At 48.2% G+C, this 25,860-nt stretch overlaps 1 pseudogene; it reads left to right on the forward strand.

The window, feature by feature from the left end:
* The first annotated feature begins 376 nt into the window (after nucleotides 1–376).
* LOC121837519 lies at nucleotides 377–24,297 on the forward strand (annotated as a pseudogene).
* The last annotated feature ends 1,563 nt before the right edge of the window (nucleotides 24,298–25,860 follow it).

The raw sequence follows: 25,860 nt of genomic DNA on the forward strand, positions 1-25,860 counted from the left end.
ACACCTTGCAATGTCAATCCATACGTTCCACCCATGGTATTCGGAAAAGTTTCAGATGTCTCCACATCAACCGTGCAAAACCTGCAAATTTCTCCAGCCACAAATTTCGGAAACTCAAACTGGCAACAACAACATCATCACATCAGCTGCGAGCAACGTCTAACGGCAATGGAACAACGCATGGACAGAGTCGAAAAATCCCTCGAGAACATCTCGCAAACCCTACGAGATATCCTCAAACGACTAAATGATTAACGTGCCCAAACACAACAAAGAAAACAAACCAAACCGTAAGGCGATATTTCCTTGGGCTCTACAATGGAACTGCAGAGGATTTAATAACAAGGCAGCGGAACTTAAAGAAAGATTAGAGAAAATGAGGGAAAACAAACCACACATCATCCTCCTACAGGAAGCAAACGTCGAAAACCTCAATATTCGAGGGTACACTACATATATTCATCCCAACATCGTCCGACGATCCCGCAACTACCAAAGCCAACAATCCACTGGTACAACCTATGGCCAAGCAACCACCCTCGTCTTGAACAGTACAACACAGTCACAAATGGATACCTCGCAAATATGTAACGGAGCCAGAGAAGTTGTGGGAGTTAAGTTACGCATAGGCAATCAACAATTCGACATCTACAACGTCTACATTAGACCGGGACAGAAAGAAGGAGACGACGCAGACTGGTTCGATGCCACAGTGCAAGGCACCACACCCACACTCATCGCTGGGGATATGAACGCCCAACACCCACTGTGGGGGTACAAAAAAGCTAACAAACGAGGACGGAATATAACCAGCAACTGCAAGCAACTGAGGCTGGTCCTTCTTAACGAGCCCGACACCCCTACAAGGATCGCAACAAGCACCAGGCACAACGACACAACCCCGGACCTCACCTGGGCCACGAAGAACTTCAAAGCCTCCTGGCATACGTTGCCAGATCCGATGGGCAGCGAGCATCTGCCCATAGTAATTCGACTTAAAACAACCACTCCAGCCAAACATCAGGCGAAATTCATTAAATGGGATGTCTTCCGCACCGCCATAGCCGCAAGCAAGGGAGGACACCTTGCCACCCGTATCCAGCGGGCCCTTAAGGTCGCAAAGACAGTATACCAGATTAAAGAAGATTCTCCTATACCCGACCTTCATCTCCTCAATCTCTTGGCTAGTCGCCTCCAAGCGCTCCGGAGATACCGAAACAATAAACAAAATCGAGCACTTCTGACCAAACTTAACTTAGCCACGGCAAGGGCCAAAAGATACACTCTCGAACTTAGACGAAACAGATGGTGGGCACACTGCAGCTCCTTCGGTGAAAAGACTGGACTAAAGAAGGTATGGAACACATATCGAGGAATGAACTGCAAAACCAAAAGCAAAAACACCGGTTCCAACCTCGCATTACGGCTAAACATAACAGAAGAAGAGCTAGCAAAAGCAGCGGGAGAGAGTTTCTTCCCTCAACCAGCCAAGGAACCACCGCATACTTGCTATGCGCCGGAAACCATAAACGCATTAATGCCAGAAGACTCCCCCTTCACCATGGGTGAGCGCTTGGACGCTCTAGCAAAAGCAAAAAGCAACACAGCTCCAGGCCCGGACCACATTACCATCACAGCACTCCAAAACCTTCCGGATGAAGAAATGCGTGAGCTCCTAGACAAATACAACGAGATATGGGAATCCGGTCAACTTCCCGATGACTGGAAGATATCCACCGTAATTCCCATTCCGAAATCGGGCAAACCCAACAATGACATCCAGATCCTCCGACCCATCTCGCTAACCTCCAACTTATGTAAAGTAATGGAACGTATGGTCCTGGCCAGAATAACTTGGATCCTAGAGTGACGCAACAGGCTACGCCCCATGCAAACTGGATTCCGTCCACACCTGTCCACACAAGACGGTCTAGTTATGATTCACAATGACATAACCAAATTTCAACCTACAGTACAGCCTCGTACTATACAGGCGATCGACATCACAAAGGCTTTCGACTCGATCCCACATGAAACAGCCATTGGAGGAGCAAAAAATCGAGGCCTACGTGGACGAATACTAAACTTCATCAAATCCTTCCTTCATCGACGCAAATTTCAAGTTCACATTGGAGGCACCACGAGCCCCCTCACAAGAAACACGGTAGGAGTTCCCCAAGGAGCGGTCATCTCCCCAGTACTATTTAAGATGGCCATGGCTGACCTAGCATTCCACCAGGAGGCAATTCGAGACGTACGTTACACTATATACGCTGACGACGTCACCTTATGGATCAACAAAGGCACACCCAACATTCAAGAAAGGCGACTTCAAGAAGCCCTGGATGTTACCATGAACTTTATGCATGAAACAAATATGATAATCTCAGCCGAAAAGACCACCTACACAGTCGTCGCCTCAAAGAGGGCTAGAAATGAAAACATCGGAGACACCATTAATTTGTACGTTGATGGCACCAAAATGTAAAGACAACCAAGTGTAAAGATCCTCGGTCTCACAATCGACGAGGATGGGGGAGCACGGAGCTGGCTGAACCAGATTAAGATACAATGGAGACGCGGCCTTAACCTTATCAAGAGAACAACAACCAAAGCTTGGGGGGCAGAAGAAAAACCTTTAAAACTATTGGTACGATCACTGCTCGTCTCCAAAGCCACTTACGGTTATAACTACCTTCGTCGCTTACCAAGACCTGGCAAGATCAAGTTGAAACCCTTAACAAGGCAGCTATGAGAGTTATCACGGGTTTGCCCAAGACAACCCGCATTCCCCACCTACACAAAGCGGCTCAAATAAACACAATCAAAGAACTAGCAAAGGAAGCACAAAACAGTCAGAGAGACCGCCTCAAAAGAACCGAACCGGGAAGAATCATCCTTAAGCACCTCGGAGAAACGGACTTTGAAATTCCAGCTATAGCTACTTCTTCTCCACAATCGGAAGACGAATGCATAACAGAGATCAAGCCTATACCCCAAAATCAGAGCAAAGAGCAGTGTAATAGAAGAAAAAATGTTGCTAAAAAGTGAAAGCCGTTTACAACTCCCTGTAACGCCGAATTGGAGCGCAGCTCTTGAGGAGGAGGAGTGAAGGGTACTGAGGGGAGGGTAGACCCCCCCTCCTTCTCCTCCTCCTTCCCTCATTCTTTATTATGCTCCGGGGGGTCACGTGACCTCGGGAAGTTGGAGTCACGTGACTTCGGAAAGGGGGGTCACGCGACCTCGGGGAGGCGTTATCTAGGGGTCACGTGACCTTGGGGGTCACGTTACCTTGGGAGGGGTCACGTGGGGGTCACCTTGGGGGTCACGTGACCTTGAGGTGACCTTGGGAGGGGTCACCTGACCTCGGGGAGTCACGTGGCCTAAAGGGGCCACGTGACTTGGAGGGGTCACGTGACCCCTCCAGGTCACGTGACCTTGGGGTGACCTTGGGAGGGGTCACGTGACCTTGGGAAGGGGGCCACGTGACCTCGGGGTCACGTGACCTCGGAGGATTCACGTGACCTTTGGGTCACCTTGGGGTCACGTGACCTTCAGGGGCTCACGTGGGGGTGACCTTGGGGGGTCACGTGACCTTGGGGTGACCTTGGGGGTCCCGCGACCTTGAGATGACCTTGGTTACGCCGACGGCGACGGCGACGCCGCTCAAGCCGCAAACGGGCCCCTAAGAGCTGCGCTCTAAAACACGTAAAAGAGATAGAACATCTCCTTCAATGCAAGACCAATAAAGTCATTTAGACAGACGCGTCGCGAAACGAGGACACCGGGACACCAAGATATCCCGGGAAACGAAGAAGCCCATGAGGCCGCGCGGAGCACGCTACAAGCAACCTGCTCCGCACAAGGCCTCCTGGACTCCTCCGTCACAATACCCACCGAGGACCCTGATCCCGGTGAAATAAAGACACTCGCAAGACAAGAGCGGAAAGCGAGGTTGACTGCTCTACTGCCAACGGAGGAACACCTGTTCCCATCAAAATACTCACGGTGGGAGCGGGTGTGCCTCCGGCGCCTCGCTACCAACACGGCCATTACACCAGTTCTACGAAAGCGTTTTTACAAACCAACATCAGAAGACGACCCGGGCCCTGACCCGAACTGCACAGAATGCCATGTACCGGCTACCTGCAGACACCTTATCTGGGACTGTCAAGCGACAGCAAGAAAACGACAGAAAGCGATCTCAAGACTTGCCGCCGAACTCACACCACAAAACTACGAAGACTTGGTTACCCCTAACAGAGGTCCTCCAGACAGGAAGCTAATCCTCGACACCCTTCTTGACTAGTCAAGAAGGCGGGCCTAGCCCAATATATATAACCACTTCCCTTTTTCCCAACATCCCAACCCCTACCCTCTCCATCCCCCCCTGATAAGGTGACTTTCGTCAAGGTATCCGGTGTCCCCTTTCTGAAATAAATGTATTCTCACTCACCTCTGTTTCAAGGAAGGTATGTGAAAACGAGCGACGATTCTAAGCAAACTAGCGATCGAAAGAAATGTAGAGTGTGTTCAAGGTTTGCTAGCATTTCTGTGGTGCTTACATATTGCTAATATGCCCGTCCTGTCATTGAATGAAAATGACTCCGTCGTGCACTTTTACGATCGGTTAAATGAACATTCGAACGTAAAAAAAATTACACCATCTTCCCGAGGGGAACCATGGGGTTATGCGGAGCATCGTTCCATCACACTTCATCGGAAGAACGGAGTGAAGTGGAGTCAACAGCGGTGAACTGAACGCGCGCAAAAATTGGTTTGCTCTTTATGTTTATACAGCCTTGATGGAGATGCGCCTCAACGGGTAATCGGTCTCTTAGCTGTAGATGAGAAATTTAGCCAGTGCAGTACAACCGCTAACCTGGGATTCTTAACGTGCATCACGCAGTAGTCATCACACGAACGCGTGCCGGTACGAAACTCATCCAGATCGAAACGGGTGGGGGTGGCGGGGACTCGAACCCAGGAGGTACCCGGCGCAAGCTTTCGCTCCACGCTCCGAGCTGAGACGCGTTAGCCCACTCGGCCACTTCCTCCTTTCTTTTTTTATTTTTTTATTACCAGGTTTGCATAAAACAATACAGAATAAATGCGAAGAACTGTATGTTGGGGACGGTAATAGACACGCGTTACACAACACGCATCTAAAAAGTTGAGTGAAATCTAGCCTGTCTTGCTAGAGTAAGTGAAGTTAAAAGGGTTTTAAAGTTGACATCTCATCCAGAACTGGCAGCCACTCAAGGTCACTGTTAATCTTTTTGTAGCATTCCCGGGGGCGTTTAACGCTGTCAATGAAATACTCGCGGGCAGTACGGGCGTTTACGTCTGCATGACGTACCGCCATTCGACTTTTCCATATACGGTGGAGCCCCAGGAGCAGGATTGTGTCAAATGGCACCGGTTCACTCTCTGCCGTTAGAAAACGAATCCCATACGGTGTTAACGGTAGTTCTTTTTTGATTGTGCGCCGGAGCACGTCCCAGTATAGCAAAGCATCCCAACAATCTAAAAAGACATGCTCGATACTTTCTGGCTGCTTGCATAATTGGCAGTTTACTGTTCAGTACAAATTTATTCCTTTAGCTTCTAAAAAAGTTTTTACGGGTAGTGTTTCACTGTGTAATTTAAAAAAGAGCGTTTTAACCCCAGGGGGAACCAACGCTTTTTTAACACGTTTTAGCACGTCCTGTCCGGGGGCTCCAGCGTATATGGACCTATACCGTGGCAAGGGCATTAAAACATCCACCGAATCTCGCGTCAACCTTTTGCGCGATACAACAGACAAATAATCCCGAGAAAACCGTACAAAAAGGAAACGACACGATGATACAACTTCTCTCAAAAAACGCGATAATGTTCCGTAACGAACACGGCATGACGAAACCACATAACTGGGCAACATATCAAAGAGCTTTGTTTGTATTACCGTGCGCAGAAATGGGTCAGATTGACCGCGCACAAACATAAATCGTGTAACGAGTTGACGGATGAAGAAGTGACGTGACACAGACCAACACCACCATCTCGGGGTCGAAGGAAAAGATTGGCTCTACTAGTCCGTTCCCATTGAGACGCCCAAATGAATACTGCAAACACCCGGTTAATTCGCTGAATATTGACTCTAGAACAATGTAGTACTTGAAGAACGTACCATAGTTTCGACATAAAGAACAAGTTACAAACTGTCGCACGTGCGAAGATCGACAATTCTTTCGTTACCCACTTTTCCGCGGTTGCCTTCAGTTGATTAGTTTCCTCCCGCCAGTAGTTGTTATTTTCGCGATAATGTTTTAACGGGACACCTAGATACTTTTGGGGTTCCCGAGCCCATTGGATATTTTCAAAAAAGTTTGGCGCAGAAGCCCACTCTCCGTGCCACAGCCCGTGACACTTCGACCAGTTGACCGCACATGCTGTGACGTTACAAAACCGCTTAGTCGCTTCCACAGCCCTTGTGACGCTTCTAGAGTCTGAACAAAAACAGCTATATTGTCTGCATATGCTAAAATTTTTACTTCGCACTCGTGTAAAGTGAAACCCCTAATGTCCTTACATTGAATGATGTAGCGGCAGAAAGGTTCCAAAAAAATCGCGAAAAGTAACGGGGATAAAGGACTCCCCTGGCGTACTGAAGAAAGAACGTTTATCCGCTTAGTGACTTCTCTCTTAATTATTAACTTTGTTGAACAGTTTAAATAAGCCATTTTAACTCATTCTTCGAGAATGAGAGACCCGATTCCTACGTGCTCTAAAATTTGAAAAAGTACGTCATGACATATACACGATCAAAGGCTTTTCCCAAATCGATTTGGAGCAGTGCGATTGTCCGATACTCAGCATCACAACACTCCAGCACACTGCTATAGTCGGATGCAACCTGAGAACAATCTTTTAGCTCCACCCACAAACGCATTGCGCCCATCTGAAGTGCCTCCACCGTCGAGAAAGTAGTTCGCTAGCAACGTTGCTTTTTCTTCCTCCAGGAAACGTGTCTTAAACTACTACAATATTTATTTAATTCGTTCAGGACATTTAAATAAGTTAGAATACGCTTTTATCAACGAAATAGCTGTTTAGTAAAGAAAGAAAGTCATGTCCAATGTACCGTCTTCCCAATTCATTTTCTGTCCAAGGTACTGTCTAACATACCGTCTTCCAGCGCCTTCGATTGAGGGAAAGCACGGCAATCTCAGCTCACCCCGCGGAAACCACACCGAATTGAAGCAGCGGTGCCGGTACTATGTTGAGTAGCAACGTGGGGCAGAGGCGACAGAAATCCAACGAAGCAGACGACGTCCGGCGTAGCTTCTCACCTCTCAGCAGTGCTAAGCCTCGCGCCCGCTTCGAAATTTTCGTTGGCGATAGCGTCGCTGGATTCTCACGTTGTCGCGCAAAAACTGCTGCAAACGCAAGCCGATACCATTAAGATTTCGTGGCGTAACATCGGGCACGTAAAACACGGTGCAAAAAAACAGAATAATTGTCACGAGAAACTAGCGTCGCGTTGCTAAGGCCAGCAGCCATGTTGAGCTTTTTTTTTTTTTAAAGGATCGCGATTGGTCCACGGAATCGTGACGTCATGAGAACGATTGGCTGGCGTTTCTCGGCGTAGGATTACATTTTCCTCTGAGTGGCATTTCCGGTTTTTTCTTAGCTTGCAACCGACTATAGCTGTGTGTATATTCGTACAAATACTCCGGCCTTTAATTCCGCAGGTTTGATGAGGTCCTACAATTTTCCAAATTTCACTCTGCAACCTCCTCGCTAACACCTTCATGAGAACTTTATAATCAACATTAGCAAGGGTAATCGGTCTATAGTTGCTAGTGAAGCGTAGCTTGGAGGCGTCGTTACCTTTCGGTATCAAGACTGTATGCGTACACAAAAAGGAGCCCGGTAACCTATGATTCCGATAAGACTCATTAAAAACCCGATGCAACAACGGCGCGATTTCTGGTTTGAATTTCTTGTAAAATGCAGCGCTCAATCCATCCGGGCCCGGCGATTTGCCTGCGCTTAGTTCATCTATCGCTTTCTCGATCTCTGTTACGCTGACTGGTTCTTCCAAAACTTGCTCGTCATCATGGTCTAACCGTGGAAGACTTGGCAGAAATTCTCTATCAAGACCCGTCTTTTTTGGTATTTTTTTGTCGAACAATGTTTCGTAGTATTCAACGAATGCACGCTGGATAAGGGCCGGATCGCTAGTCATTCTGCCTTCGTACTCTATTTCCGCTATCTGGTTTCCGCTAGCATACTTCTTTTCAAGGACAAGTGCCCGTTTGGTGGGCGCTTCCCCCAAAAGCAACCTCTCTGCTCGGGCACGAACAATCGCCCCCTTATACGGCTCTTCGTCAATTTGTTCAAGTTGCGCTTTTATGCTGCTTATATCATCTTTGAAGATTCCGGGTGTCCTTCCTTCCTCCACGTGCAGCCTCTGTAAATCCGCGCGAAGACTGTTTTCTACTTTTCGCTCTTCACGCTTAATTTGACATGCCCTCTCTATCGCATCAAGCTTCACTTGTTGTTTAAATAATTCCCACTCCCTGCAGACTTCATTATCAGTTACACTGCTTGTTTGCTCCAGCCTACTTTGAACCTTTTTAGTAAATTGCTTATCGTCCAAGAGCTTAGCGTTTAGCTTCCATAACTCCCAGGAGAAGCTAGAGCGGTTCTTACAATGACCCACTGTGAAAGTCACTAGGCTGTGGTCACTATTTTTGTCCTGTCATTGAATGAAAATGCCTCCGTCGTGCACTTTTACGATCGGTTAAATGAACATTCGAACGTAAAAAAAATTACACCATCTTCCCGAGGGGAACCATGGGGTTATGCGGAGCATCGTTCCATCACACTTCATCGGAAGAACGGAGTGAAGTGGAGTCAACAGCGGTGAACTGAACGCGCGCACAAATTGGTTTGCTCTTTATGTTTATACAGCCTTGATGGAGATGCGCCTCAACGGGTAATCGGTCTCTTAGCTGTAGATGAGAAATTTAGCCAGTGCAGTACAACCGCTAACCTGGGTTTCTTAACGTGCATCACGCAGTAGTCATCACACGAACGCGTGCCGGTACGAAACTCATCCAGATCGAAACGGGTGGGGGTGGCGGGGACTCGAACCCAGGAGGTACCCGGCGCAAGCTTTCGCTCCACGCTCCGAGCTGAGACGCGTTAGCCCACTCGGCCACTTCCTCCTTTCTTTTTTTATTTTTTTATTACCAGGTTTGCATAAAACAATACAGAATAAATGCGAAGAACTGTATGTTGGGGACGGTAATAGACACGCGTTACACAACACACATCTAAAAAGTTGAGTGAAATCTAGCCTGTCTTGCTAGAGTAAGACACGAAACTGACTGCATAACTACCACATTCGGGCACAATGTTGACCGAAACGTACGCTCTGTCCAGCCTCGCACGACTGCTACCTTGGTGGTGCGTGTAGACCACACGATTACCGGTTGACGTACATTGCGCTACGTCTTCAAGTTCGAAATCTTTAACCAAATTATTTAGCTGCTCCCCGGATTTATCTCTGTTGTGTGGTCGGTTTGATCGGTCTTCAGGTGAACAGATGCAATTAAAATCTCCTAATAGTACCGTGATTCTATCACTCTGGAGGTAAATGGAAATATTTTCAAAGAAAGTGCATCGCTCGCTTTCCACATTGGGGGCGTAAATGCATATAACCCTCCACTTTAAATTGGAGAAAGAAAGGTCACAAATAACAAAACGACCCGACGCGCATGCAATAACATTTTCCTCCATGATTCCTGATGCTTTCTTCAAGAACAGGCAACAGCCGCTTGACCTACCGACAGAGTGGCTCACACATACATTGTACCTCGACATAAACGGTCGCACCATGAGGTCGGTCTGACTCGTACACTCAACTTTTGTTTCTTGGACAGCAAGTACGTCAAGGTCGTTCTCCGTGAGTACGCGACTAAGTTGACACTGGCGGCGACGTGCCGCTAAGCCCCTAACGTTCAGAGTTCCAATACGGAGCCCGGACGTGAGCCCTACCATTTTTTGTTTTGTTTTTAGTGTCGACAGACCAACCTCCTGGTGCTTACCTGTCGCTTGGCTCCTGCAGAGCTCGGCTCATGGCGCAGAGGGTCTCTGCGACAGTTCCCCATCGCGGGTCAGCGACGAGGACCGCAGCTTGGTGGCGTAACGACCTTTCTTCCCGATTTGTTTCCACTGGCCTTGTGGGCGATGTAGCTCCTGTGCCTCGTTGTCCTTGGTCTCATCATCCAGTCGCCGCTTCACATTCGCAAGGTCCAGTTCCATTAGTGGCTCGTTCACGTCACCCTTGTCCACGGCGTCGGTGCCTCCCGCCGTCGTCGCCTGCGTCTCCTTTCCAGGTTCCTCAGCGTCGGGCGTCGAGGCCTTGGCCGTCAGCTCTGCTGCGTTGGTACCGTTAGTTGCATCAGCTGTCGTAGCTTGCTCCTTTGTCTCCGGTAGGCTCGAAGGCAGAGTCGCCGCCTCCTCCGTTTCTGTTTCGTCTATGATGATTTCGTCATCATCATTGGTGGCTCGATTAACTACTGCGCTAGCATACGAGCGCGCGCACTCCTGTGACACGTGGCCGAAGCCTCGGCACTGGCCGCACCGGGGCACACGGCAGTCACGTCGTATGTGTCCTGCCCTGCTGCACCGCAGACAAACTGGCGCTCGTCCGGGGACGACAACAAGGATCGTGCCTTCGTTAAGCTTCAGCTGGTGAGGCAACTTGTCCGGCGTCATTCCCTCCTTCAGCGTGACTTTGGCAATCCTTGTGGTGTACTCGATCTCCTCGAAGCCATCCACACGCCAGTTTTCCTTGCTCACATTGTTGACAGTCCCGTACTCTTCCAAGGCTCTTCGGAGAACGCCGTTGGGGACGTCGAAAGGTACCCAATGCAGCTTGACCCGCACTTCCTGCCTGTTGGGGTCCACGGGAATGCACAGTTTACCTTTGACTGTAAGCCAGCCCAGCTTGAGAAGTCGCTCTTTCGCCGCCGCACTCTTCAGGCTGCACAGCCACACGTGTCCCATCTGGCATACGCCGAGCCCTGCAACTTCTTTGAGCATGTCGACCTTTTCCAACGGTTCCTCGAAGTCTCCAATTCGAAGCGGCCTGGCATTTACGTCGCAGTGAAGATAAACTTGGTTCTTCGTTTTATCGCCCGCCGGCAACGTCGGCAACAGAATCCGGTAATCAGCGGGGATACAAAAAGCCCTGTCACCACGGCCGGCAACGACCGTTATCGTCGCTCGATCGGAGCTCGCCATCTGTGCGTCCGCACTGCTCGGCAGCCGAAACACGAATCTCAGCCACTTCCTCCCCTTGAACGCGCGTAGCGCGCTACCGCTGCTTATATTCAAACTTGAAGGAGAAGAAACTAGAGGAGGAGAGTTGCGCCTGCGCGCGCGGCGTGAGTAGAAGCGAACGCACGCGAAGTGCACGCAGCTGTTGAGGAGAGAGAGAATGCACGCGCAGCTGTTGGAGAGAGGGACGCAGCTGGTAGCTGCGTGCTCTTTGCGCGGCTGTTGGAGAGAGAAAGAACGCACGCGCAGCGAGGAGAGTTGCGCATCCGTAGTGTGAGTGCGGACTACGACGCCGCGGGACATAACCCGAGCAAGAGATGCTCCGCATCTAAAAATAAAGCACGTGAGCTACGAAAGGTGTCTTTTTATTATTTTATGTCAGGCAGTTTTTATCGGGCACCTGATCCCCCTATTTTCAAAGATTTGGAGCGTGCGGGTGACGATTTCAACCCAGAAAAAGCATCTTCGCACATATTCATGAGCAGAAAGAATAAAGCAGTACTTATTTATTGTAAATCTGACTATATTACGTGGCTTTCAATTTATTTTGATCGTCTGCGTGCACAAGGAGTTACTTACCCGGTATTACTGCGTAGTTTTTGCCGTCTCTCTTGGGTTACCACATGCCCTTGATTCGTTTGGCACGTATATTCCCCATGCTGGAAAGCGTCGACGCCGTGTTCCTGCTAACAGTGTCCGACAGTGCACATAAATACAGGTACGAAGCGGATTTAACACCGTAATTCATACCACAAATTTCAAATAAAAATACTGCAACTGACCAATTATTTCATCTGCGTGACTGACAAATGTTCCAATGTGCCTAGTACGTACAAATTATTCGTGATATTTGCTCTTATAATCGAGCGCAGAGAGAAAATGCACTCGCTTTTTCCCATAGCATTACCGGAAGTCAATTTCGGACTTCTTGCTGTCTGCTTCAGAATGCAGCAGCACACTATACTTCGTTTCACTTTATGTTGTACCGCAGCTAAGGCTAGCAGCGCGAGTTCATAGCGTTGGCAGCTGCCCTTGGTGCACGAGAGCTTGTGCCGCCGAGGTGTGCCCTAGAGCAAGGAGCTCGCGCTTGTAGACTTTCCTGTGGTAAACCACAAGGTGAAACAGAGTATAGCGCCAGCTGAGCCTCTAGCGTGTATTGTAATAACTCTATGTGTTGCACCCACCGTGGTTGCACCCCAGCAAAAGGTTAGAAGCGCCAGCTCACAGCGTTGACAGTTGCCTTGAATGAACGAGGGCTCGTGCACCGTGGGATCGAGTCGCCGAGACGTCCCTTAAAACAAGGAGATCGCGCTTGCATCCTTTTCTGCGCTACACCATAAGGTAAAATAGACCACGACCGGATTTATAGACCTTTCCAATGATTACAAAATCCCAGTCCAGCGTGCGATCTTCACAGCCCAGTATGTGCGTGTTCGTCGCTTTGAAAAGCGAGCAAAGCACGCGCCATATGCAGGAACACTGAAAATGGCACCGGCCATACGTTCGTTTATGAGATATAACACACACATAATAAAAAAAACAAAAACAAATAGGCTACAAAAGTTCTACAATGGTTCACATCTAACATGCGATCTGTTGACAGTGGACCAGCGCAATATTATATTTTTAGTAGACCGTTCGCTGCGATTTACAGACCCAGTATGTGCGTGCTCAAACTATGCTTGAAAGTGACGGAACGAGCTACAACCATCAACGCGAAAGTCTGTACAATCGAATAAATGTCTCCATTAAGAGGGGGTGGGGGGGGGGGGGGGGGGGGGGGCGACGACGAAGTGCTCTAACCAAAGGCGTCCAATCTTCCATTTCTGGTAATATTTCGTATTTTTTACCTTCTATTGCGAAAATCTCGATCAAATATTAACTGGAGGTATTTCTAAACTCAGTGTGCCTGACGAAGAAATCAAATAGACCGCCGAGATCTCTTTTAGAGAAAACTGCAGCCTTTGCCACTGCTATCGCTCCAAGTGAACGAACATGGATGCGGCCCAAGCGGGCGTCCCTGACGCTGCTAATACAGCACTGAACATAACTCCTGAGCAACGTTAAGGGAAGGAAGCACCCGTAACGTCGCAACCAGATGATGCGCACTCTATTTGTTCCGATGGTTCCATTGCATCGTCAACTACAGGCATCAACTGTATGGAACAAGACGACGATACCGGGAGTCCGTGTCATGAAGTTAGATCACGAAAGAGAACTCGGCGCAACAACTCCAACTTCAGCTCGGAGAGAATAATCTAATCAAAAGCCATCGAAGAAGGGCTTACTGTTGTGTTCGCCCCTGCGGATGCTGAGACGTTAATAACATCCCTCAGTAGCGTGAAGCTCTCAAGAGCTCTAGAAAACTCCTGTCCGGAGGGCATTCACGAGGTTCGCTATAACAGCATATTGAATGTCATCGCAGTTGACACCAGAAATGGTGAAGCTACAAAAACATTGCTCAACTTGAAGGCTCTTTGTGGAATTCCGGTGTTGTCATACTCTCCGCTGGCTGGAGCAACGGTGAGCGGAATGATTCAGGACGTCTACAAAGAGCTTTCTAATGAAGAGATCACCTCGCATCTCAGGTTCAACATTAACGTTGGTGCCGTCCGACGCCTAGAGAAGTCTAGCACAGTCAAAGTCACCTTCCGGGGCAAGATTCTGCCAACCCATTTTCTTCTGCGGCATGTAAGCCATCCCGCCCATCCTTTTCAAGAAAGGCCCATCCAGTGCCTTAACTGCTTTGGGTTCGGACACAAGCGAGTGACCTGCAAACGCCCCAAAAAGTGTGAACATCGTGGAAAACCAGATGAATCAACAAACATCACATGTCAATCAATGCCTGCAAAATGTGTCAACTGCGGCCAAGAACACGAAGCTACAGCACGCTTCTGCTCGAAGCGAAAGAAACTAGGGGAGATCCAGGCGTACTCAAAATCTAACTTGGTGGGCTTTCATGTCGCCAAATCCGCCTTGGACTACGATAAGCTCTTCCCGGAGATGGAATCTACTCGAGCAGGCAGCAATGCCACAAAAGAACCGACTGTCACTGAACTCAAGAATTCAGGAGAGCAAGACATGGAAGAAACTTCAAAAGATGTGACTACATCATCGGTATACACGATGGTCGTCAAAGAAACAAAACCTAAAAGTCAAGCAACTAAAAAAGATTGGCAGGGTTCAAGTCCATACGACAAACAAAAAAGCAATATGCCGGCTGCATTAACACTTCAGGATCGCTAGGTTGGACATTTGAGAAAAGGTACATGGAAGTGACGTAATGCAAAGGAGGAGCGTATCCTAGCAACACTCACGTGGCGGCTCTGCCCACTTTGACGCCGCTACGTCATCGCAAACTTGACACCCGTCACCCGTTTCAGCGACGTCCGGAGCCAACCACCGACGAGCGGAAGTAGCTACGCATTCCCTGAGGCGTCCCTACGCGCGGGATACGGGGTAGGATTTACTACGGCGCGGGGAGCAGTTCCTGCGTTTAGCGAAGGAACGGCAACCAATCCTGTGCGTCGCTGGCCGTCGCATCTGTTCTAGTACAGGTAAAAGTATTGAAAAACAATCAAAACCTTTTGGGCGTTGTTAAAACAAACCGCTTTTTTGTACCCTTTTGCAATACATTTAAGAATTAATTGGAGAGAAAGTTGTTCCAATATTATGCGGGATGTGCGCTACGCGCCTTCTTCAAACAAAATGTCGAACCACGAGGAGCCGGGTGTGCCGGGGGCAGCGGAGGGGTCGGCGGAAACAACGGGGAGCGCGCGAGTGACGGCTGCTTTAGTCAGAAACAATTTTTTTATCTTTCGAGAACTTGCTATTGCTGTGCTCAAATAAGAATGTTTGGCGCAACATCTGTGATAATTCTTTCAAAGTGGTCCAGTGTTAATTTGGTGGTATGCTAGTCAGAGAATATATATATATTGTTTTCCTTTCGAAATTTAACTATTGTGCTCAAATAAGACCAGAGTGTTCAACAAGATATCTCTGATATAAACTTAAGATTGCCCAATTGCTTAAATGGTCCAGTCGATGCTCAGTTTTACTTTCAAGATTGAAATATTACATTCCATGTTATCACACTTTTATTCATGAAGTCACAGGTTTTTCTTTAAGAAATAAAGCAATTTTCAAAACAAACTACATGTGCACTGTCTTGAGATAACACAATCACCTAACTTTGATGAAGTACCATAAAAGAGATAATAAAATGGAGCAGAAGGCAAGAACGCTTTGAAGCATTTGTAAAATGAAACAATGTCCATGACAACAATATCCCTGGTTCAATCAGCAACTAAGAAAGCAATCTCTGCAAAAGCAAGCATTTCTTTCTAGAGGTAGTCTAAATTACTTCTGTGTTCTTTGCAGGGGCAATCCAGATGACCTGTTGGTCTGGCAACTAAACGACCGAACCTTTTCTGTCACTGTCGACTGCGTCTCGTGCCTTCTGCTCATAAAAATAAAAAAAAGGCTGTATCGATTTCACCGCGATGCACTCGACACGTATCCGGAGGCAGCACGCTGGCTGTGCTACGTACTTCACAAGGTGTAGGAGCTGAAGAGAGTATGTAGCTTGTGGACGGCCATGACTGTGGAGCAGGAAGCGAAGTGTGCACTTTACGGCTTCCACGGGGAGGGCTTCACTGAGGGCAAGGATGTGACGGGGTCCTTGGTGGTCAGGACCTCAGTCGTGGTGGCGAGAGGTTCCCTGTCGCTGGCGGCGTCCGTGCTGGGCACCACCGCAGCGAGGGCGCTGCGGGGCTTCCCGACGGTGTCCCTGGTGGTCGGGACTACCGTCGTGGCGGCGGACCCCTTGCGTGTGGCGCTCCGCACGGGCACGTCTGCGGCGGGTTCCGAACCGGGCGACAAGGCGCTGCCTCAGAGCCTTCCCCCTGTCCGAGAGGCCGACCGGAAGGCCGACCGGAGGGCCGGCAGGAGCCAGCCTCTCGGGAGCCGACGCTGACCTCTCCGAGCTCGGCTCAGAACCGTCCGAGCTCGGCTCAGACTCCAACTCTGACTCTTCAGGGTCGTAGTCTGACTCCGGTTCTGGCTCGCTCGATGCAAGGCAGATGTTGTGGAGCACTGCACATGCCGAAATAATGGCGGTGGCTGTTGAAGGGTGGTAATACAGAGCCCGGTGCCTTTGCAGACACCGGAATCTGTTTTTCAACAGCCCGATGCAGCGCTCCACAACAGACCTGATCGAGGAATGCGCCTTAGTAAACCGGCCGCAAGCGGTGGAGGTCGCGTGGTTCCCGGGGACAGGGGTGATGAGCCAAGGCTCCAAGGGGTAGCCGCTGTCACCTGCACATGTAGAGGATGGAACATATTACATTCTTTACTTTTTAAAATAAAAGGCAGAAAAACAGCTGTGTGCAACTATGTCAATTATAATGTAACTTAAGTGTGACTTAAAAGTGTGTTAATATTTCTGCACTACAGTATCAGTTTACATTATGATTAATTAGCACCAGCTTGCCTGCAAACTCCCTGTTATTTCATGTAACTATATGTTTTCCTGGTGGGTTGTATGGGATGTGTGCACGATACCTTAGGGTGTTCGAGGCGGGGTTTAGGCCGCACGTCCGGAAGCTTCCTGGCTCTGGACGACGTCCATTCCCCAAAGTGAAGAACCCAAGGGTTCAGTGGAGGTGGGAGACTTGGTAACGTAACGAACGGTTTAATTACATGGTAGCGATACAGTCGTCAAATCCGAGAGAACAACGGAGCAGCCTCGCGCTCCGCCTTATATAGGGTCCGTTTCTCCCTCACTACCCGCCAGGGCAGCCAGTGCGATGCAGCAACCCGCCGTCAAGTGCGATGCAGCAAAGTCCGCCGTCCAGTGCGACGTAGCCAAAGTTCTCCGCTGTTAGGCCATGCCTCTCTCCCTTTCCCGAGCGCACCAACCACCACGCACACACACACGTCCCGCTAACGTCACGGGCGCGTTGAGACTTGTTGCCGCAGGCCCCGTCACGCAGGCGACGGTCCCGGACTCGTCGGGACTCGTTTCGCGCAGGCCCCGACAAGCGGGCGACGGTCCCGGACTCGTCTTGACTCGTTTCCGCAGCGTTGAAACTCGGAAGAAGGTCGCCGAAGGTTCCATTCTTAACAAGGGGTGCTGTGTTGTATGCAAGTGCATTATTAGGCCCTTGCATCCGACAGATAACAGCTCTGTTGCTTTTGGGAGTGTGGCCATGACCTTAGGCACGGGCAGAGCAGAACACGCTGGCCTTGTCTTTGGCAAGCAAGGGGCTAAGGCGTCAGTTCGACGAACCTCTTTCCTAGTTTTCGGTGGAGTTGGAGATGGGGGAAAAGAGAGGGGGTGGTTAGATTGGAAAGGAGTCAGGTCCTGTTGGGACACGGAGGGTCTAATAGGAGGAGCTATATAGGCAGACCGAAGAAGAAGGGTCAGGGAAAAGAATCCAGTGTGTGGGACAGAGACGACCCGAGGACAGATTTGGCGAGCCCCAAGTGGCCAAGGAGGAAATGACCCCATTCCGTACAAGGGCATGGCGGCACTCCCCCGGGAGCAATGGCTAACCCTATCATGCTCTACGTGCAGTTTTTGATCACCTTGGCTGGACTGACGGGGTCGCCGACGCATCAGGGCGATTCTTCGGAACGCCAAGTCATCATGTCGCGGCTGCAACGGAACTGGACAAGCGACGCCCATTTTCAAGCCAGCGAGGAGCCTGGAAACATCTTCAGGAAACTCGTGTTCGCCAAAGAAGCCAGACCGACATCGACAACTTGTCTCGCCCACGAGACTACAAAAAGGCCACGACAGCTCTTCAGCGTCAGAGGGCATGGCGGCACTCCCCCGGGAGCAATGGCTAACCCTATCATGCTCTACGTGCAGTTTTTGATCACCTTGGCTGGACTGACGGGGTCGCCGACGCATCAGGGCGATTCTTCGGAACGCCAAGTCATCATGTCGCCGCTGCAACTGAACTGGACAAGCGACGCCCATTTTCAAGCCAGCGAGGAGCCTGGAAACATCTTCAGGAAACTCGTGTTCGCCAAGGAAGCCAGACCGACATCGACAACTTGTCTCGCCCACGAGACTACAAAAAGGCCACGACAGCTCTTCAGCGTCAGAGGGCATGGCGGCACTCCCCCGGGAGCAATGGCTAACCCTATCATGCTCTACGTGCAGGTGAGCAGAAGTCACTCCTTGCATTGTAAGCGTACTAGCAACGTTTGTCTTTTCTCGCCGCCATGCCCCCGGACGTGTGTACTGCTGTTCCTTGAGTGTATTGCTGTAATTCGTGACCTGTTATCATGCGGGGATATCGAATCCAACCCGGGTCCGGATGATGATTGTATACCTACGATGGAGGAAATGGTTAAGGATATTTTGGCTAAACAGAATGTGATCCTAACTGAGCTTGCTGGGATAAAAACTAGTCAACAAACATTTGAGAACAAATTTGACAAACTGGCCAAAAAGGTTGAACAAATTGAAGTCACAGTCGAAGAAACAAAAGAGCTTAGGAATCAAATGACGAGTATTGAAAAAAATGTTTCGTCCGTACAAACCGAACTTACTGAATAACAAAGAAAGTTGGTCGACTTAGAAGATCGAAGCCGCCGCAATAATCTTATGGTTTTTGGTGTTTCCGAGGACGCCGGTGAAACGGCAGATATACTTCGATCAAAGGTACTCGACGGTATTTTCGTAGAAAAACTTGGAATTCGTACTAACTCTGTCGAACGCTTGCATCGGGTTGGACGAAAGACAAATAGAAGCCGGCCTATTATTGTTAAGTTCTTCGACTACAATGAAAAGAATAATCTTCTAAAAAAACGCAGACTTCTAAAAGGTACCAAAATAACACTTGAGCACGATTATTCATGGGTGACGCTTCAAAAGCGCAAACTGCTATGGGAAAGTAGCAAACCAAATCGTGATAATGGGGAAACTGCTTTTCTGATACACGACAAGATTAAGATTGGAAACGACATTTTCGAATGGGATGACGCCAAGGGGCAAGTGTGCAAAGAAAAAAATCGGCCAACAAACCGAAGGAATGTGAAATGACGCCAATTATCTCTGAAAATGCATCCTAAGGAATCATTGAAGATCTTGAGTTTTAATGCTCGGAGCATCGTGAATAAAGTGGATGACCTGGAACTTATCTTGTTGACTCATGATCCCCATGTTGTTGTTATCACCGAAACGTGGTTACACAGTGGTATTGGTGACAGCGAAATTCTTCCCCCTTCATACAGGATGATTAGAAAAGATAGAGGATCGAGGGGCGGTGGCGTTGCTGTTATATTTAAAGATTCAATAGAATTGATGCCAATGAATTGTGTTATCAGTGGAGAAGTATTATGGTGTAAGTTAACATTCCACGGAAACGTTTTTGTTGTAGGCGCCGTTTACAGGCCACCAAATGCCCCGCCAAAACTCTTAGAAGATTTACATGATTACATGGCACTGCACTTCACCGATAAAACTAAGGTAATTTTAACAGGAGACTTCAACCTGCCCACTATTGATTGGACGTCCTGTAAAGTAGGTAAAACAGAAGTCGCATCCTCTGAACGTCTGTTAGATATCTCTCTTTGTTTTAATATGCGACAGTTAGTGAGCGTCCCAACTAGAGTATCCGGCACAGGCCAAGCAACACTAGACCTGCTTTTCGTTAGTAATACAATCGAAGCAGACGAGGTCGGTGTTATTGACGGGGTATCTGATCATAAAATTCTGGTATTCATTATTCAACTCTCTAAATCGTCGTCCCAAAATTTTTGTCCGGGAAGTGTTGTTCGAGATTTTCAAAACTCCGATGATGTGTCTATTCTCGACTACTTGGAATGGCATTTTGATGATTTTTGTCAACTCTCTGACGTCGGTGAGCTATGGGGGAAATTTAAGAGTATTGTGTCTCACTGTATATATCATTTTGTCCCTTCAAGAAGCGTCAGAGCAAAGAGGGTCCATCCTTGGATTACGAGGGAAATCCTACAATTAAAACGAAAAATAAAACGCCGAAGGAAAAGCAAAGTTAAAACTTCCGCGGAGATAGCAGAATTAGGGCGAAAGCTAAAGAATCTCGTCACGCAAGCTCGAGAAAGCTACTGTGGTAACGCGCTCTCACGGTTCTTGAAGGAATGCCCACAAAAATTTTGGCGTTTCTTTTCATCACCTAAGGAGGTGACCTCGCAAATCATAGTTAACAGCGAAACTGTTTCTTCTCCTTTTCAAATTGCAGAAGAATTTAACAAGTACTTTCAGTCCGTTTTTACTCTGTCACGTGACCCGTCGGGAGACCCTGCCTATGTTTCTTATCAGTCACAAATGCCGGAGCTCGTTCTGTCGGAAAGCGGTATCTTTAACTTGATTTTGAATATAAACGATAAAAAGGCATCTAGCCCAGATGACATTCCGAATGCTTTTCTAAGACGATACGCAGAGTGGGTGTCTCGGTACTTATTTGTAATTTTTCAAGCTTCACTCCGGCAGAGCAAGCTACCGGCAGATTGGTTATGTGGGAAAATTGTGCCAATTCACAAGTCCGGAAACAAGATGGCAACTGAGAATTATCGTCCTATATCCTTAACATCGACATGTTGCAAACTCCTAGAACATATTATATCAAAACATATCAATCACTACCTGGAAGAAAATAACTTACTGTATAAGCACCAGCATGGGTTTAGGCAGGGTCTGTCAACGGTCACGCAGCTACTTGAATGTACACATGAGTTCGCGTCTGCTATAAATGAGCGCGGTCAAGTTGATGTAATATGTATGGATTTTTCGAAAGCCTTTGACCGTGTTCCTCATGACAAATTGCTCGAAAAGCTACGTAAATTAGGACTGAATCGGAGTTTGCTATCATGGATACGTTCATATTTAAGCAACCGAATGCAGAATGTCTGTTATAATAACGTATGCTCTCCCCCATTAGCAGTCTATTCAGGAGTACCCCAGGGTTCCGTTTTAGGGCCACTCTTATTCTTAGTCTATATCAATGACATAGCTTCGAATCTGCCTTCTTCTGTACATGTTAAGCTTTTTGCGGATGACTGTATGCTATTTTCTAAAATTACTACAGTTCAGGATCAGGAGTTACTAAATGAGTCTTTGGTGGTAATCAGCTCATGGTGTGCTACATGGGGCATGGTTATTAATTTTAATAAGACGGTATTTTGTAGTATTACAAACAAGAAGAAAGTGTTAGATTTCCGCTACACTATAGGGAGCACAGAACTTGCAAAAGTAGATAAATTTAAGTACCTAGGTGTGATTTTTTGTAATACGTTGCGCTGGAATAGTCACGTGGACTATATATGTGCAAGGGCATATCAAAAACTAGCGTTCCTTAGAAGGCACCTAAGACATGCAAATAGAGATGTTAGATTAACTGCATATAAATCCTATGTGCGTCCGATATTAGAGTATGCAAGTTGCGTATGGGACCCCTACAGAAGAAAACAGGTCACACAAATAGAAAGAATTGAGAACCTTGCTTTACGGTTTATTTTTTCGGAATATAGGCGTACGTCGTCTGTTACCGCAATGAGAGCTGAGGCGCGGCTGGATCGCCTAGAAAACAGAAGAAAAATTTTTAGATTAAAAGAATTATACATTATAGCAAACGGACTGACAAAAATAGATCCTGAAACATATCTGCTACCTTCGACGTCTCGTTCCCGGAGAACGAGCAACACTAAAGCCATTTCACCGTATCAATACAAGAATGATGTATTCAAATATTCATTCTTTTGCAGAACAATAATTGAGTGGAACGCTTTACTAGAAGAACTTGTCAGTTTCTGGAGCCTTGAGCTATTCGGAGCCAAATTGACCGAATTTTTTAATTAAGTGATGCATGTAAAGAATGCGCTGCCTGCGCACGCTTGACCCGCACAGAGTGCATGATCATGTATTTATTATGTGCTTTTGTACTTCCTCTCCTGCGTAGACCGGAAGGTCCGCAGTATTGTAAATAAATAAATAAAAAACTGACGACCGTCAAAGCGACCAGGCGAGCCCCCAGGTATCAGTGAAAGAGCTCCAACTTCATGCAAAAACCAACCAGCAAGAGGGTACAGGCAGACAGTAACAGTGAGTGGGCCGAACCGGACAGCGACTCGCACTGCGGTCGCATGCCTTGCATAGTCTATCACTGTCGTGAGATTGGTGTAGTGTGGCTTTCGTAGCCTGCAGAGTGTGAGAGTTATGTTGACATAAACAGAGATTAATGGCCAAACTTTGGGTGTTGTCTCACTTCAAGGAGTTCCAGCAACTGTGTGCCTCACAACAAGCACAGTACGTGTGGTACTGTGGCTTTCAAGCAGTGGGAGCCACCGTGTGCGTAAGGAATGAATTTAGTATGCTCACCAAGCAGGAACCGGCCGTCGCGTGGCAGCTGCCCTTGCTGGAGTTGGTTTCGGAGCCAGGAAAATTGCCACACGAAGGAGTCGTGCACCGACCCGGGATACCGTGGGTCGATGCACATTATCCGGCAGTCGGCGTCACACACCTGAAAGTGAGAGAGATATTGACATGTAATTACCTGAATCCACAAGTAGTAGATTGTACTTATGGTTCACAAAGCAGTCGTAATTTCAGAACCTTTTAAGTTATTTTGTCTGACACATGCATGTCGACACACATTCCTGGATGCAATGTACAACTAACTACCTTGAAACTAAAATAATGTGTTTTTTTTTTACGGAAGCTTGCACGTTTTAACAGACAAGTATTATTTTTGGGAGAAGGGTCTCACGGCTCACATGCTACGTAGAGCACACGCTCGCGCAGTCGTGAGACCCCACAGCCCGCAGTCATAAAACGGCATACTTAAACCGTATCGGCAATACGTTTTTTTTTCTACAGATTTGGGGCGCGTTTTGACAACGTAACATGAGTGTACTTACCACCATCACGTTGAGGGCGTAGAAGTACTTGCGGCACCAGTACGCCGCCTTCGTGACGGTGGGGTCGTTCTTGGACGGGCCGACGATGGAGACCATGGTCCCGTCCACGCAACCGATGACGCCGGGTATCCTGCCGAGCAGCCTGAAGCCCTTCTCCGCGTCGAACCTCTCGCTCGGCGTCTCGGGGAAGTGGATCCAGCCACGCTGGACCCCGAGACGACGCACGATAGCGACGGACACGGCGCGGACCGCAACGCTGACTGTCTTTTGGTCCCGCGCTACGTGTTCGTCGCTCGCCACCATGCCTTGGAAGCTTCCCGTGCCGTAGAAGCGCAGTGCACACAACACTTGAAGCTCCACAGTCATGACCGTCACGAGGTACGCACTCTCCTCACCTCCGGTTCCTCGCGAAGTTCGTCGCACAACCACCGCACCACGATCTTGGGCAGGCGGTATTGCTTCCGAAAGATCTCCTCCGGGAGCTCGAATGCATCGCGGTGTTCCCGATACAGCCTTTCGGGCGAAAAAAAAAAGCTGTATTAAAGAAAAAGTCGAATTGACGAGACGACGACGCCTCGCCGCCGAAAACATGCTGCCAATGACACCTAGTTCCGAGCAAGTACCTTTTGAAACGTACTCGGTACAAAACGAAACGTCATTTTGTTGTCACGTCCGGTAGCCGACTCCGCCCAGTTTTGCCGACTCCGCCCACATTTTTCTAGGGAAATTACGTCACTTTTGTTTCCAACCAATCAGACGTGATGACGTCACTTCCGTGTACTAAAAAAAGGTACATGTACAATGTCGAACCTAGCTATCCAGGAATCCCAGACCTTTTCGGCACCCACCACTCAGCGGCAACCCTGCCATTCGAAGGACACAAATGCGCAACCAACAACTTCCTTGGGAGACAGTTCACCTGAATGGATGTCTTTTGTCAAGGCCGCAGTCAAGATCGCTCTCATTCTACTTAAAAACATCAAATCAACCTGGGCAAAGACACTTACTACAATAATCCAAGCAGTGCTCCCTCTTCTTGAGGGATGCTAGGGTCATCTTCTACTCAAACTAAGATTTTACCACCAGGGCCGGTTTTCTCGAAGCGATGGTAAACCCATTTTGGTCAACCACGGTGCGTAGGAAGGGAAAAGTACCTAGGTACTGTAATAAACGACTGGATATAGAACAACAATAACTATTTTTGATTGGGCCATAATATGCGCCATCTATCGGTGAAACAAGCCAGTCATTTTGTTTATCCTCTTTTTCCGCTGGTTGTCATCGATCTAGTATGGTATTTTAAGTCAAAATATAGTAATGTTTTACTTGAAGACCAATTTATTTGCTTCCGATGGTACGAAGAAATTTATCTACTATGCTAGAGTTTGTCGACGAATATTCGAAAACGTAAGAAACTTTTCCTTCAATATGTTTCGCCATAAACAACGCACAACTTTCCCGTGTTTCTTGCAGTCTGGCAACGCCGGTGCTGTAGTCTCGTTTTCGTTCCTTGCGACGCACGTTTCTGCGATTCCAGGTGATCTCAACTGTTTGCCCTCTCTTCCGTTTGCCCAACCGATTCACCGGTGACGAGAAGCTAAGCTTCTTGTCACCGTTGAAATGCTCGCCACCGGGGATATGTAGAAACCTCAATGGCTGTCGGCATAGGGTGCCTCAATGTCCTTCTGTTTAGGGTGATGCCACCCTTTGTAGTACCAGATGCCGACAGCACGCGCTCACGAGAAAAATACAAAGAAATCGACGAAAACAAAATGTCGCCATAGCACAGTCAGCGCCACAAACGCGTGCAGGGACACGCGCTTTCACGCGCTTCCGAACAAAAATAAAAATAAACGTGTGAGACAAAATGGCGAGATGCCACCACCCTAAGCAAAGCGCACATGAAGGCAACCTATGTCGGCATACCGTCGGCGCACTGTGAACAAAAAAACAGTACAATGTCTCAGCTGTTCACCCGGAACGAAGACTTTATTGAGGATAACCCTCTTTCTCCGCAAAGTAATCGCTGCTCACGAGTTGGCGTGCAAAGTGTAACAAATTAAACGTCTTAGTATAAATATGTACAAACACTCGTTCGCAAAACATTTTTTTTACTCACCATAAAAACACTTGCAAGGCTTATGTACCGTCATGTCTTGGATCCTGGGGTGCTATGTTGCGCTTTTTGGACTCCGAGGAGACTAGGGAGAGGGAAGTGACGTCAACGACACAGCAAACGCAGATTGGGTGTTGATTTCGTTTTCTTCTGTCAACATCCAATCTGCGTTTGCTGTGTCGTTGACGTCACTTCCCTCTTCCTAGTCTCCTGGGAGTCCAAAAAGCGCAACATAGCACCCCTGGACTGCTGAAGAGTGATGCGTTCGCGGAATGCTGCCGTCGGTTAGTTTAGTAGTCCCTCTGAACTATCGCCTTGCTTGACGTGCTAATGGGTTGATGGTGAGTCATTAATATAACAGCCAGATCGAAATGAATGTTCAGCAGAACCAAGCAGAACTATTAGCCCTTATTAAGCGACGCCGCGGCCATTTTGCTTCTAGGTACTGCTCTTCCCTCGGCGCCCCTGCTCTCCCAGTCACGTTACCTGGAATTCAA

Source organism: Ixodes scapularis, unplaced genomic scaffold (assembly GCF_016920785.2).
Source record: "Ixodes scapularis isolate PalLabHiFi unplaced genomic scaffold, ASM1692078v2 PGA_scaffold45__5_contigs__length_3442486, whole genome shotgun sequence".
Classification (NCBI taxonomy): domain Eukaryota; kingdom Metazoa; phylum Arthropoda; class Arachnida; order Ixodida; family Ixodidae; genus Ixodes; species Ixodes scapularis.